Source organism: Natator depressus, chromosome 11, assembly GCF_965152275.1.
Source record: "Natator depressus isolate rNatDep1 chromosome 11, rNatDep2.hap1, whole genome shotgun sequence".
NCBI lineage: Eukaryota > Metazoa > Chordata > Testudines > Cheloniidae > Natator > Natator depressus.
In genome coordinates, this window is record NC_134244.1 from 57,288,089 (window position 1) to 57,302,672 (window position 14,584).

At 39.9% G+C, this 14,584-nt stretch overlaps 1 long non-coding RNA gene across 1 annotated transcript in view; it reads right to left on the reverse strand.

The window, feature by feature from the left end:
- LOC141995622 (uncharacterized) overlaps nt 1–4,930 on the reverse strand; it is a 44,176-nt gene extending 39,246 nt beyond the window's left edge. The window contains exon 1 of the long non-coding RNA XR_012641376.1: nt 4,852–4,930. This is a non-coding gene — a long non-coding RNA (uncharacterized LOC141995622). The remainder of the gene's footprint in view (nt 1–4,851) is intronic.
- Between the last annotated feature and the right edge of the window lie 9,654 nt (nt 4,931–14,584).

Below are 14,584 nucleotides of genomic sequence, written 5' to 3' on the forward strand. Positions count from 1 at the left end.
AATGCTGCAACAGTTCCTCCTCAAGGGACCTTCTCCTTTCTAGTGCTCGAGAGAAAGCATGTGCCCCTGGCTGAGGCATGGCACTGGGATTCGATAGGAGGGTTCCATTGCTCTGTCTCCATCATACTTGCTATGTGACCTTGGGCAATTCACGCCAGGTCTTTGCATCAGATTCTCCATCTGTCAAATGAAGATACTACTACCCACTTCAAAGGGCTGTTGTGAGGCTCAATCATTCCTATTAATAAAGGGCACCTTTGTATCTTCTGGGAGGAGATGCTATCTCAGAGTGATTGTTATTAACATAGCTTGACCTGCACAACTGCCCTCTGGCATTCACCCCAAATACTTTCTTTTCTCACAGAACCTCATGGCTCTCACTTATTTTCATGCCAGACACAAAAGTACTTTAACCAGTGGTATTTATGGGAGAGACAGCACGGCTTTGGCCTATCATCCTTAAAGTGGCCATATGTCCCACTTATACTGGGACAGACCTAGTCCCTACGATAGCTCAGTGTCCCAGGAATTTCTTTCAGGAGAAATGTCCCAGTTTTTCATTTCATCCGTCAATCTGTGTGGGCTTTTTTTATTTCTACAAAACGTTGGTTCACGACATATCGCTATAAAAAGCAGGAGTTCCTCTGTGTTTATAAAGAACAAACAATTCAGTGGAATGAGCATTCAGTGTGATGAACAGCGTCTGGAGAAGAGCTGAGCAAATAATTGATTTTGGTTCAGGCCTCCCCCCAAACCAAAAAGAAAAGGGAAGAAAAAAAATCAGCTTGGAACTGAAATTGAATTTTTTTGTTTTTTCCTCACCAAAACAAAAAGATGACCAAAATTTGTTCTTCCCAAAACAAAATTTTTGTTTTGTTCTTGCTTTGGGTGTTCTTCAGCCTTTTTGGGGGGTTCTCTTTTTTCAAAAGAAAGTGTTCAAAATAAAATACCATTTCCCAATGATGTTTAAACATTTTGTTTCAAAATGGTCAAAATGAAATGTTTTGAAACAAAGTCAAAATGTTTCATTTCAAAATCCCTGAAACAAACCATTTTGACTTTTACTTTTGAAGAAAAAATGATTCTTTCTGCCAGAAGTATTTGCCAAATTCAATCCAAATTCACAAATAGTTTCAATGCCACACAAAAAAATCAAATTAAAAACTGCATTTGTCTGTGAATTCACCGTTCAGAAAATAAATTCTCAGAAAAAAACCCATCTCAGTTTAAACTTGGATTATACCTACTGAACTTGCATTGGTAGATTTATTAGCACAAGCTAAATTTGATAACCAATGTTAAACCAATATAAGAGAGTCCACACTGTCAAGTTACACTGATGTAAAAGGATGTGCGTGCCCTGTAGCATTCCCTGCTGGTTTCAAGTGATTCTGCAGAGGCCTGTTTCAGTTTTCCTGTCTCTCAGGGCTTCATCATAGAATATCAGGGTTGGAAAGGACCTTAGGAGATCATCTAGTCCAACCCCCTGCTCAAAGCAGGACCAATCCCCAATTTTTGCCCCAGACCCCTAAATGGCCCTGTCAAGGATTGAACTCACAACCCTGGGTTTAACAGGCCAATGCTCAAACCACTGAGCTATCTCGGCTTCTTAATGAAGTCCACAAATGCTTTCCTGTGGCTATCATCATCCTGGCTTGGGGCTAGTTAAACAACCAACAGTTAAAAACAATCTTCGAAGTCCCAAAATAAAGTCCATTACCACAGCATAAAAGCTCATACTCAGGTCTGGCATCTCCAGCCACTCCTGGAGCTCTTCCTCTGTTTCAGTCTGTTCTGCTCCCCACTACAGAAAGGATGTGGACAAATTGGAGAGAGTTCAGAGGAGGGCAACAAAAATTATCAGGGGACTGGGGCATGTGATTTATGAGGAGAGGCTGAGAGAACTGGGTTTATTTAGTCTGCAGAAGAGAAGAGTAAGGGCGGATTTGATAGCAGCCTTCAACTATCTGAAGTGGGGTTCCAAAGAGGATGGAGCTCAGCTGTTTTCAGTGGTGGCAGATGACAGAACAAGGAGCAATGGTCTCAAGTAGCAGTGGGGGGGGTCTAGGTTGGATATTAGGAAAAACTATTTCACTAGGAGGGTGGTGAAGCACTGGAATGGTTATCTAGGAAGTGGTGGAATCTCCATCCTTAGAGGTTTTTAATGCCTGGCTTGACAAAGACCTGGCTGGGATGATTTAATTGGTGTTGGTCCTGCTTTGAGCAGGGGGTTGGACTAGATGACCTCCTGAGGTCTCTTCCAATCCTAATCTTCTATGATTCACCAAGCTGCCAATCCCAGCTCTTCCTAGGTGGAGCTGAGCCTTCTTCAACTCTCTCGTTCCCTTCAGGTGGCTTTAGCAGTCTTTCTTCTTGGGCAGACAGGCCATGGAGAGGAGGAGTCCCATTTGCCTTCCTCCTCACCCTTAAATAGGATTTACATAAGGTGGGAATCCTTTGTTTCCCAAACTTGACCCCCCCCCCTTCCAGTGGAAAGTTACAAGAAGTCCCAGCTAATGTTTAGTATCAGGTGACAAGACCACCTGACTCAGTAGTATCACAGCACCCATGACTCAGTGGCAGTATGGAGCATCCCCAGGAACACCAAGCCTTTCCACAGTCCATTGTCCTCGTTGATGGGCCACTTAAAGATGCTGTCTTCAAAACATGCTCCTTTGTGAAGGAGACAGGAGGGAAAATAATAAACACATTTGATCAAGATCAATGCCCCACATTTTCCCATAACTCCTCCCAGCTCTGCCTGAATGGATGAGAAGATCTTAACGGAAGGTAAGATGACGTTTGCCACACTCTTCAATTTGGATGACCCTGGAAATAGGTGGCCACACAATTTCAGTAGTGGGGGCTTTGGGACTACGTACGCTGTCCGAGATAAAGAGACACATGGGTTCAAGCAATCCTGTGATAAACCAGAGTACATTGATTTTACATTTGTAATTTTAAAGATGAAAGAGTATGAAGCACCATAGGTTTGTTATTAAGAAATGCTGCGTTAGCCACTTTCTTTTGAATTCATTCAGTGCAGCAAGTAGGAAAGCTATTTCCTCCCCCCCACCAAGAACAAGTTCTTTTCAGATTTTTTTTTTCCTGGTTCCCAGCAATTTTTGATTTCAGATGTAATGAAGGCCAATGTGGTTCTCTTCTACACCATTTCAATTTTTGAAAATAATTGATGAAATCTCTGTAATTTTATACTTTTATGTTAAAACATAGGATATGTATAGTCACTGCTCAGCATGTCCAGCGAATTACGGCTTATTTGGGATGTTAAATACAAAGATTATAAAAGAGGTGGTTGAAGTGCTGCCAAGCAAACTAAACTTAGTGTTCATGGTATCTGGCTAAATATATGTTTTTTAAGTAATAAGAGGGAGTTGCTATTGAAACTGCAATCATCTTTCACAAAAATACTGTTTTCCTTGAAGACTTCTATACAATAAAGTTATATCAGTACTTGGATACAGTGTACTTATAATTAACGCAAATATAGGGGAAAGCACACTAATCTTTCTTAAAACTGTAATTCTTTTGTTTATGAAATAATGCAAACAATAATTCAGCATGCAGTACTCACCATGTGCTGACAAAGACATCACCAAATCATAGCAAAATGTCCATACTGATAGATTATCAGTTTGGATGGCTGTAACTGGGTGCATTATCACATGCAATCGATTTATTAAATTAGCTTGTATCTAAACCTCACACTCATGTTACCAATGGTTTAGAGGTGAACCAAGGAAGTAGTATGTAGATTTGGATTAGATTTAGGCAAAGGTTTGGTGTTTGAGTTCAAATTGCAGCTACAGTTTTGGTTCAGGTTCAGATTCAATGCAGCTGAAATCTCACAACCCTTATTTATGAGATTTTAAGCTCACCAAGGGCAAGATCTCATCAGATCGGTTGATATCATGTGATTTCCGCCATGCCTAAACCCAAATGGAAAAATAGGCCTCTTCTGGTTTTGGATCGGGCCTGGAACAAGAAGTCATGGGTTTATATACCCAGATTTAAAAGCTGAAGTCCCTGAAATTTTATCTGAGGTTCTAGTTTTCACCCATTAGTAACTAAGATGCAAGATTTTTAAGTTTTTGAAAATACCTTTTACTTTAAGCAGATCACATGTAAGAAGGTTATCTAATGTAATAGCCTTGCTCACAGGCTCAAAAAAGTAATAAAGGAGGTTTAGCAATAAAGCCCATTGATATGGAAAAAAGTTGGACAGACTAGGGTTCGAGAGATTGTTTTTGCTCAGTTGCACATAAGATATTCCAGTTGTGATTTGTATGTCAGTGAAAGTCGAACTTTACTTTTACAGATCACAGCCCCAATCCAGCAAACACTTATTCGTGTATTTAAGCATCAGAGGAGCCCTGTTGAAGTCAGTGAGAGTACTCATCTGCTTGAAATTAAGCAAGTGAATAAGTGTTTGCAGTATTGGGGTCCACGCAATAATGTATTGCAGCAATTTGTGTGTGTGTATGTGTGAGGGTTTGATCATTCTTTATCTTTTTGCTGATAAAATAAAAATGATTCCCTTCCTAATTCTTTCTCTCTCTCTCTCTCTCTCTCTCTCTCACACACACACACACACACACACACACACACACAGAGGACAGTACATACACACAGGCTTCAGAGTAACAGCCGTGTTAGTCTGTATTCACAAAAAGAAAAGGAGTACTTGTGGCACCTGAGCTGTAGCTCACGAAAGCTTATGCTCAAATAAATTGGTTAGTCTCTAAGGTGCCACAAGTACTCCTTTTCTTTTTACTTACACACAGTATATACACACAAATTTTGAAATGGATTCTCTTTACTTGTACTAACTAGAACAGCTGCTCTTCAAAACTCAGCATGTCTTCAAAGTCCAGAGGAAGATCAGCATAACTTCCACTCCTCTCCTTCACTTGAGAAAGTTCTGCTCCCCAGCTCTCTGGTGATGAAATGAGCACCCACCATGTAGGAGACTGTGAAGTAGGAGCAGCCTGATTAAGAACCATCCAGAGATCCCAACCTTTCGCACCAGTAGGTGGAGCAGCAGCACCTGCCGGGGGAAGGAGACAGGAGAGGCTTGGATGAGACCTATCCATCTGTTCTCTTCCAGAGATTCATTTGGTCCTCTTCCTTCCTTGGTACGGTGAGTAAGGAGATGACCCCCAGTTTCTGCTGTTTTCCTCTCCCTTCTGGAGGGAAAGGCAGGTGAATGCCACAAAACACACAAACTTTACTTTCAGTCTATATTTTCTAATGTCTGAAATCTTTTAAAATGCAGGAAAAAGCACCTGGTATTTCAGACATTTCTAGAGGAGAAATCCCTAGCTTGCTTTCTTTCCTTCTTTCTATATATATATATATATATATATATATATATATATATATATATATACACACACACACACACATACACACTCACACAGATTAGAAAAAAAAAATATATATATAGCCTTAAACATTCTTCATTCTGGAGAAGTCCAAATGATGGGATTCATAGAAATGGGGGTGGGGAATATCAGCGCCATAGATCTAGTTGGGTACATGAACTGCTTTTGGATACATTTCTCCTCTTGTCCCCATTCCCCTCCTCTTGCTGCATTCTGTCACTCCAAACTGATGCTGTGCCACATCACATTGAAATCTGTGATGACAACTATAAAAATGAGGGGCTTCCCCTCCTGTTCTGATGTATGTTAACCACTGGACTCAAATAAACCTCTCTGGGGATGCTGCACCCAGATTAACAGCAACAGAACTAGAAACCATAACAACTCCCCCATGGAGAGTATTCTGCCTCTGCATTCCTAGATCCTTAGAACAGCACCCATCTCTATTGGTGTCTGGGCTCCTTGTGCTTCAGAGTGTCTGCATTAGAGCTGATCAGCATTTTTTGATTGATCAGTTTTTGCATTGGAAAGCCTCGTTTTTCACACTTGATATTTTCCATAAACAAGTGTCAATTATAACAAAAAATTTTGATTATCCAATTGGGAGACTCAAAAGGAAAAAATCCCATTTCAAATCAAAACGATACCAATTAAAAATGAAATTTTGTCTTCAATTGAAAATGTCAGTTTTTCTGTTTCATCCCTTCTGATTTGAAAACTTCAGATGTTTTCGGTTTTTGAAATAGCATTTCAACGTTTTTTGTTCCAGCTGGGAATGGAGAGAAATTTTGAAAAGTCAAAATTTCCTGCTGCAGGTAAACAGCTCTAGTCAGTATTAAGTACCAAATACAAATGGACGGCTATTTATTTAACAAATTTGAGGCATCTCTCAATCAAATTCTCCAGGCCTTATGCAGGTGAACAGTGCCAATGGGTAAAGTCAGCAAGGTTTGGCCCCTTGGGACTTACACTATGAGCTGATCTAATTAAAGGAATTTTTGCAGTGTCCCATTTATGAATTTTTCCCCATATTACAATAAAAAGGCACAAATCCACATTACATTAAATTTTCCCTCCAGAACAATGTACTTAATGGGATGGCTTATAGCTGGCTAAATTGCATGAAATGTCAAAATTTAACCAGATTTAAAATTAACATCACAACAGAAAATCTTTTGGTAGAAAAAGATACTCAAGATGATGCAACTGGCAACATTCAGACTTTTAATTAACGTGATTAGAGACAAGAGACACCTCCCTCCCATCACTCCCCCCGCTGCCTGTTTTATGTATATAAACATCAACAAAGCAGAACTGTATGGAAAACTTATCTTAATGTTTTGGATCTTTGAAATGAAATTCTGAAAATTAAATTTAAATTTCAGGGTTTTTGTTTTGTAAATTAGGTATTTACTTTTTTTCATAGGCAAAACTACAAATAATGTTAGCTGGAAAGAGGTATCAATTTTCTAATTTCGATGTGAAAGATTTCTTGAGATCTAAATTAACTATAGTTACGGATACTATTATGTATTGTACAGCGCCTAGCCCACTGGGGCTCCCTTGTGCTGTTTTGGCACTATCACAATACACACTTTAAATAATAAGTAACACACAACAATACAGAAGAACAAGCTGCTGGCCCTAATGGAAACTGAGCTGACAAAGGACTCTTTTCTTCTGAACATACTGGTCACGCTGGGGGTGCTTTTATGCGTTTTACTAAATGTAATATTACTATTAATAATAATGGTGATGAGGCAAATGTCAGCTGAGTGATCCCAATGATTCTTTCATAGTCTTCTTTCCACGTAAACAGGGACTTTATTGCATAACGTTAAGCCCTGATCTTGCAAAAACTTATTGCACATTCTTAACTATATGCACTGTTGTGTTCAATGGGACTACTCACAATGCATGAAGTTAAACACAGGCATAATTATTTGCAGCATGGGTGCTTAAGTCAGTTTAATTTTTAAAAACTTAAATAAAATAAGCACAATGGAATGTATGCCTCAAATGAGAGTCACGTTTATTCTTGTTTTTTGAGGAAAAGATCATTCAGGAGGGAAATCCTGGGCCCATTGAACTCAATGGGAATTTTGCCATCGAATTCAAATGGGGGTAGGATTTCCCCCCATGCCTACATAGTTGGTGCTATTGTTTGTCAAGAGAATTTCTTTCAGCTCTTTTTTTCTTCATTGTCTACATACACTGCCACTTACTGGACACACAGTATATCTATTCATTTGTCAAGGTGGCCTGCACTGACAGGGAGGGTCCTTGACAAAGGTCCCGCTGTTCTTTGCAAGCAACTCTCATCTCAGACCTGACAAACTCCCTACACCAAACACAGGTCTTGTGGTATATTTAGCCATAAAGAGTAACATGCAAGGTATCTACAGAAACTTTGTAACTTCTCAAGATTCATAATCATTGTGAGATGTATGTACAGGTAATAATTAAGGAATAATGTATCTATGCTTAAAGTCTGCTTTCTGGACTTGGACTAGTCACCAAGGGATAATATGACTTGGTGATGGCCCATTCAAGCAGGAGGGATTTATCACCAGACCCTGGTTAGCCAGTGATACAATGCAAGGCTCAATTGTCTAGCCTTGCTCCATCCCAAGACTTTCAGTGGAAAACCACCAGAGACAACTGCAAATAATTGCGGCCACTTGGAGGTAAAAAAGGAACATTACAACAGACAATCACCCCACCTATAAATAAAGACAAAAGACTGGGTCAGTATAACACAGAGGGCGGAAAGGCACTCTCATAGACTCAGAGACTTTAAGGCCAGAAGGGACCATCATGATCATCTCGTGTGACCTCCTGCATATCGCAGGCCACAGAACCTCACCCACCTGCTCCTGAGTTACTGAAGTCCTCAAATCATGATTTATAGACTTTAAGTTACAGAAAATCCACCATTTACACGAGTTTAAACCTGCAAGTGACCCATATCCCATATTCTGCAGAGAAAGGAGAAAACCCTCCAGAGTCTCTGCCAATGTGACCTGGGGGAAAATTATTTCCTGACCCCAAATATGGCAATCAGTTAGACCCTGAGTATGTGAGCAAGACCCACCAGCCAGACACCTGGGAAAGAATTATCTATAGTAACTCAGCCCTCCTCATCTAGTGTTCCATCACCAGCCATTGGAGATATTTGCTGCTAGCAGTCACAGATCAGCAACATGCCATAGTAGACTATCTCATCATACCATCCCCTCCATGAGCTTATCAAGCTCAGTCTTGAAGCCCGTGAGGTTTTTTGCTCACACTGCGCCCTTTGGAAGGCTGTTCTGGAACTTCACTCCTCTGATGGTTAGAAACCTTCGTCTAATTTCAAACCTAAACTTAATGATGGCCAGTTTATATCCCATTTGTCCTTGTATCCACTTAAATAACTCCTCTGCCTCCCAGATATTTATCCCTCTGATGTATTTATAGAGAGCAATCATATCTCCTTTCAGTCTTCTTTGGTTAGGTAAAACAAGCCAGGCTCTTTGAGTCTCCTCTCATAAGGTAGGTTTTCCATTTCTCAGATCATCCCAGTAGCCCTTCCCTGAACCTGTTCCAGTTTGAATTCACTCTGGATCCATTCACTGAGGAGACATCTTGTCGAGCAAGGGTGTTTTGTAAAAAGTTGTATCCTGGTTCCTGTGAAGCCACCGGCTCTGCAACAGAACTTTGCCGGGGGAGGAACCTACTTCATTAGCCATGAAAAGTAACCATTAATAAGGGTAGGCCCTCGTTCTCATTTTATGATTTTGCTGTATATCGTAACCATTTTTTCCATCACACTCTCTTGTTTCTAGTTACCTCTCCATGCTTTCTTAAATAAACCTATTTTTGTGTTATAATAAGTGCTCAGAAGTGCTGTGTGTTCAGCCACTGCTCCTGTAAAAGATAAAACTGCAGTACACTGGTCCTTTAGGGGCAGAGTATCTGGGATTTCTGTGAGTAACTGTTGTTAGGGGCTGAATATCAAAGGGAAATACTTCAAAAGGATTCAGGGACTGGGGTGCACCTATTGTTAACCTGCAACCTGTGAAGACAGGGCTGACGTAGCCCAGCTTAAGTGGCTGAAAGCCTGGTGGTGTTGAGGAGTTAGTACTCAGTCACCACAGGCCAGATTGCCTCTGGCTAGAGGTGGGAGGTAACAAGATGACACTCAGTTCCTCCGTACCCCAAGAATCATCACACCTGCATTTTCACAGGTAGACAGCTACTGTCCAGCCAGGCTTTTCGTCTCTTTATGCAGACTTCATTCTGGCTAATTGCACCCCTGACGTCCAGTTGTGGATGTCACGTACATTTATTACGTTAAATTCTAGAGTATTTAGTGACTTGGCTAAAGGACTTGTCTGAGGTGCATCCTTTGTGAAATATCCTTTGAAAGGGCTGTTTTAATCTGTCCAGGCCTTCTTCAGGAATCATCTGTTGCTTCCCTTAAGAGATGCCAAATTGTTTCCCCCCATTCTCCATATAAAGAGATAAATCTATAAATAGAGGTAGAAAATAATGTTTAGTGAAATTAATATCTAGGTTGAGCCCAGTACAATGTTAACACCTAGGATGATGTAGCAACCTTAATCTTACTGTGCTGTATATTCTACTCAATATGATGTGCACACAATAGGATGCTGTTGTATATTCCTTGTTTAAAATTTTAATTATGTATATGCTGTATGCATCCCATTAATTTCGATATTCAACAGTAAACATAATATGTAGTAAATCTATTCTCCTTATTAGTCAAAGTAAATCCTCTGACTTCAATGGATGGAAAGGTATTTTCACTGTGGAATCAATCACCTTTTTTGAAATATTATGTATATATTACATAATAATGCTTTGTCAAATGTTATAATACAATAAACCCTTTGAAATGAATACCGTGTATTCGGTGATAATTTCAAGGGCAATTTCTGTGGGGATATTAGATATTGTTCCAGAGCTTTTCACAGACAGCTCTGCCACAGTCAAAATACCACCGCCTTTGCATCCTTCATATTAAAATTATTCTTACTTACTATAGAAATTCCTCTTGATACCATCAGTAGAGACACATTATATATTTCCTAGGAAGAATTATTTGTAAATGTGAGTAAAAAATTTCAATTTCCAAAGTCCTTACTCCACAATAAAGAACAGAACATTGCATTTTTTTTAAATGTCAGTTTAGTCTAAAGTTTGGCAATAAAAATTATCTAAAATGCTTGGAAATTTACATTTTTGTCACTCCATAAATCAAAACTTACTTTACATATTAGAACAATTTTTGTGAGAATTTTGGATCGGAGTTGATAACCTTTTGCCAAGTTTTAATGAAATGCAAATTGAAACATCTGAGATATTAAACAGACAATCAAGGTTTGTGGTTACACCATAACATTATTGCCCAGTAACATTGCATTCTAAGGCCCCGATCCTGCAAACACTTGCCCATCTGCATAGCTTTAAACATGTGAGTAGGTCTATTGAACACAGCGGAGGATAAAGAAGGGCTGAGTAAACACTATTGCATCAATAACTTGATAATGTTGTTATATCAGTAGCTTATAAGTAAACTGTTTTCCTAGCAGGACCTTCCCCCAAAACATGTAAAACCCTAAAAGAGCAGGCAGGGCATGATCATGCAGGTTAAGTAACCAACCGAAGCTTGATTACAGTATCACTAATGGCAGGGAGAAAGTACATAGCTTAAATAATTAATGCTTTGAGATCAGAGAGTGTACTGTGAGCGTAAGGCTAGTAGCTCACTTAGTATAAAGGAGCCTGGGTCCACTGAAGCCAGCGGGGCTCTGTGGATTTACTGCAGCTGGGGATCTGACCCCTATCTTTAAAATGTCCTACAAATGCAGAAAGTAAACAAACAAACCAAAGCATTGGTTGAGAAGTCATGAAGCACAGGTGTGCTTCAGCTAAGCAGCCTAGGAATGTCCTTGCACTAGTGTGTCTCTGCGGTGTGGGCAGCATCTGGCCGGTTATGCAGCCCCTGCGTAGGGGGTGACGCAGTAGTACTCTTGCATTAATCTGTTCTCCAGGCAGGGAAAAACACTAGCTAGTTTGAGAGCTGATAAGCTTTTAAATTATTCTGTATGGTGTCAGCTCTTAAAAACTTTCCAACATTGACTCTGCAACTGGATAGCATGACAATAGCTATTACCCTAACTTCACCATGCTTTGCAGAGGCATTGTTACTGAGGGTGAGATTGTCAAGGGAGCCAGTCACAATAGTCAGGTGACTTTCAGTGACATTTGGGTGCCTAACATCACAGGGCCCTGTGAAAACCCAGACTAAGTTATTTCAGAGGATTGAGAAGTTACTACGCAGTGTTGTTGTAGCCGTGTTGGTCCCAGGATATTAGAGAGGCAAGGTGGCTGGGATAATATCTTTTATTGGATCAACTGCTGTTGGTGAGAGAGAGAAGGAGAAGAGTTTTGTGTGAGCTGGTCCAATAAAAGATATTACCTCACCCACCTTGTCTCTCTGAGAGGTTACTGTTATTTTAATTTAAGTTGTTTTTTTTAAAAAAAATAAATTACCACTATAGCGTATTTCAGACAAAAACAATGATCCAAACTCAACTTGGCAGGTTCCCACACTACACCTCAGTGCACCATCTTTCTCTCAGAGCCGTACACTTTGGGCCAGATCCTCCACTGCTGGAAAGTGGGGTAGCACCACTGGAGTTAGTGGAGTGACATTCCCCCCCCCTCCGCCCGCCAAGGATTTGTCTCATCGAGAGCAACAGGAAAAGAAAGCAATTATGAGGCCTGAGGTGGAGTCCACAATATTAACTGCTCGGGCATGCTCAGTGTTGGAAATGGGAGGACATCACATGATTCAGTGTTCAGGTTCACATAAGCATCCAAAAGTCTCACTGCTCATTCTTACTCGTCAAATTGCTTGAGTTAGGCTGGACATTTCTCAAGAACAAGCTTTCTTCTTGTGATTGGCCACCTCTGGCTCTAGACACAAGAAATGAAAAGACACGCATCCAAATAGTTCAGAACATCAACATTCTTTCAGCAGCATTTCAGTCCTCAAAATGGGCAAAGATTTGTGTAGGGGGTGCTATTTACTATTATTTCTATTGTAGCAGTGCCTACAAACCCAAAGCAGTGACCAGGGTCCCACTGTGCTAGGTCCTATACAAACACAAAGCAAAAAGACAGTCCCTGCTCCAAAAAGCTTATTTTATGCCCTGGTTCACCAGTCCCCCTACTAAAGGACTCAGTTCCAGAGTATACTGGACATAATTGGCAGTGGAGCGGTTTCATTTTTAACAGACAATGGGCTAAACCGTGCCTTTGCTACTTTGAGAAGGGGTGCAGAGCAGGGTCGATGGAGCTGCTGAGCCCAAGCCGTAGTGTTCGCTGGCGTTCCGACAGCACTGAAGGCAGAATGCTTTGTTCAAAAGCCCTCAACTCTTCAGGAGATCCATACTTACATTCTGAACTTTGTTTCTCATCCTTTTCATCCAAAAAATTGGCAAAAAAATCATCTTGGAAGGCTTAGAAATTTACATTTTTGTCACTCCATATATCAAAATCTTACTTTACATATAAGACCAGAATTACAGTCTGCTTTACCTAAATTGTGGTGTCTTTTAGGATTGCCTAGTCTTCTTCCACATTAATGGATTTTAATCCTTCCTTCTATTGAACTTTACTCATTAGATTTCTTAATTCATTATCTATTAGATTCTTATTTAAATACAACAAAATAAATTCCTCAGAATTTGCCTTCCTAAAATCTAATACCACTCCACTACTAAATTCAATTAGCCCGGTCTTTAGTACGGTGACTTTGAGTAGCTCATGATGATTCATACCGAGCTTCCTTATTATTTTCAGGTTCTCATTTGGTTATTTTCCTATTGATAACTATTTTTTCTTTCATTCTGCCAAAAGTATGCTAGGTCATTTACAAACAGATCTAACCAGTTGATGATTAATGGCTTCTCCTCCAGTTAGATTCCTGGTCCATGAAGTTATCTTCTATGTAACGCATGTTTGGCTGCATTTGCATGCCCAAATTTTGCATGCAAATAAAGATAGGCTTTTTAAAAGGTGTGTTCCTTGGTTTCAGTTGTGATTTAAAAAAAAAACAAAAACCAGAAATATTCACCTTTTCATGAGGAACAAGACCAGCAACTCTTTTCACACAGTCCAGCAAAAAAACTTTACGTGATCATGATTTTCAGACACTATTAAGCTAGCTTTGATTTGCATTAGCTATCTAGGATTAAGAAATTTTGTATTCCTTTATCAATCCTGAGTCACCTACTTTCACATCACACCACATTCTTGTAAGGTTACAGGAATTTTAACTTAGAAAGTCAAAAGTATTCTGGAGCTGAGCATATTTAGTTAAATTTTCCAATTCTATTTTAAAGTAATGCCACTACATCTGATACCCCATATTTGTCTGTGATAAATGTAATATGCAAACATCTTCCATTGCATAAACAGCAAAGGAATGGCACAACAATATGCTGAAAATCTAACTTCCATCGTCTGGGGAACAGTCTTCATCTTGTTGAGTTAATGAGTGTTGCGGTCTAAGTGTTGCGTAAATAATGGTTTTCATTACCAAAAGCTAGATTTCCACACCCTGGCACTGACTAAAAGCAAAGGCCAAGAGGTTTCCCACAGAAGAATACAGAAACCAACGCTAGATGTTTCTTGTTCCAAGACTTAGTTTTGTCTTGCTCTCTTTGGAACCTATTTCCGGTGACAAAGTCCAGTAAAATTATTATGTGGTTTTTCTGGGATCAGACATAAAGCACACCCTATGCAGAGCAGCCTTTCCCTGCCCTTGAGGTCATCCACCAATGCGATTGAGGGCATTCAAATAAAATGTTTTTGCAGTGGCATAAATCTCCCCTTTTTCTTATCTGTGATGAGCGTTTTGAGGCTTGAACCTACTGAGTGCTCTCGTTCTGATCCTGCACAGCGCTTAAGCACGTATTTTAGTATTGCTTATATCCCACCTGTGGAGTCATGCCTAGAGTCACCATTACTTCTGCAGATGGTATTATCTTTGATCCAGGGGTCTGCTCTTGCTAATGCCATGGAAGATAATGTTCAGAGACAGTGAAAGGAAAATATACAGCCTAGCTGTATGTTATCAAGGTAGACATCCCTTCTCAAGAAGT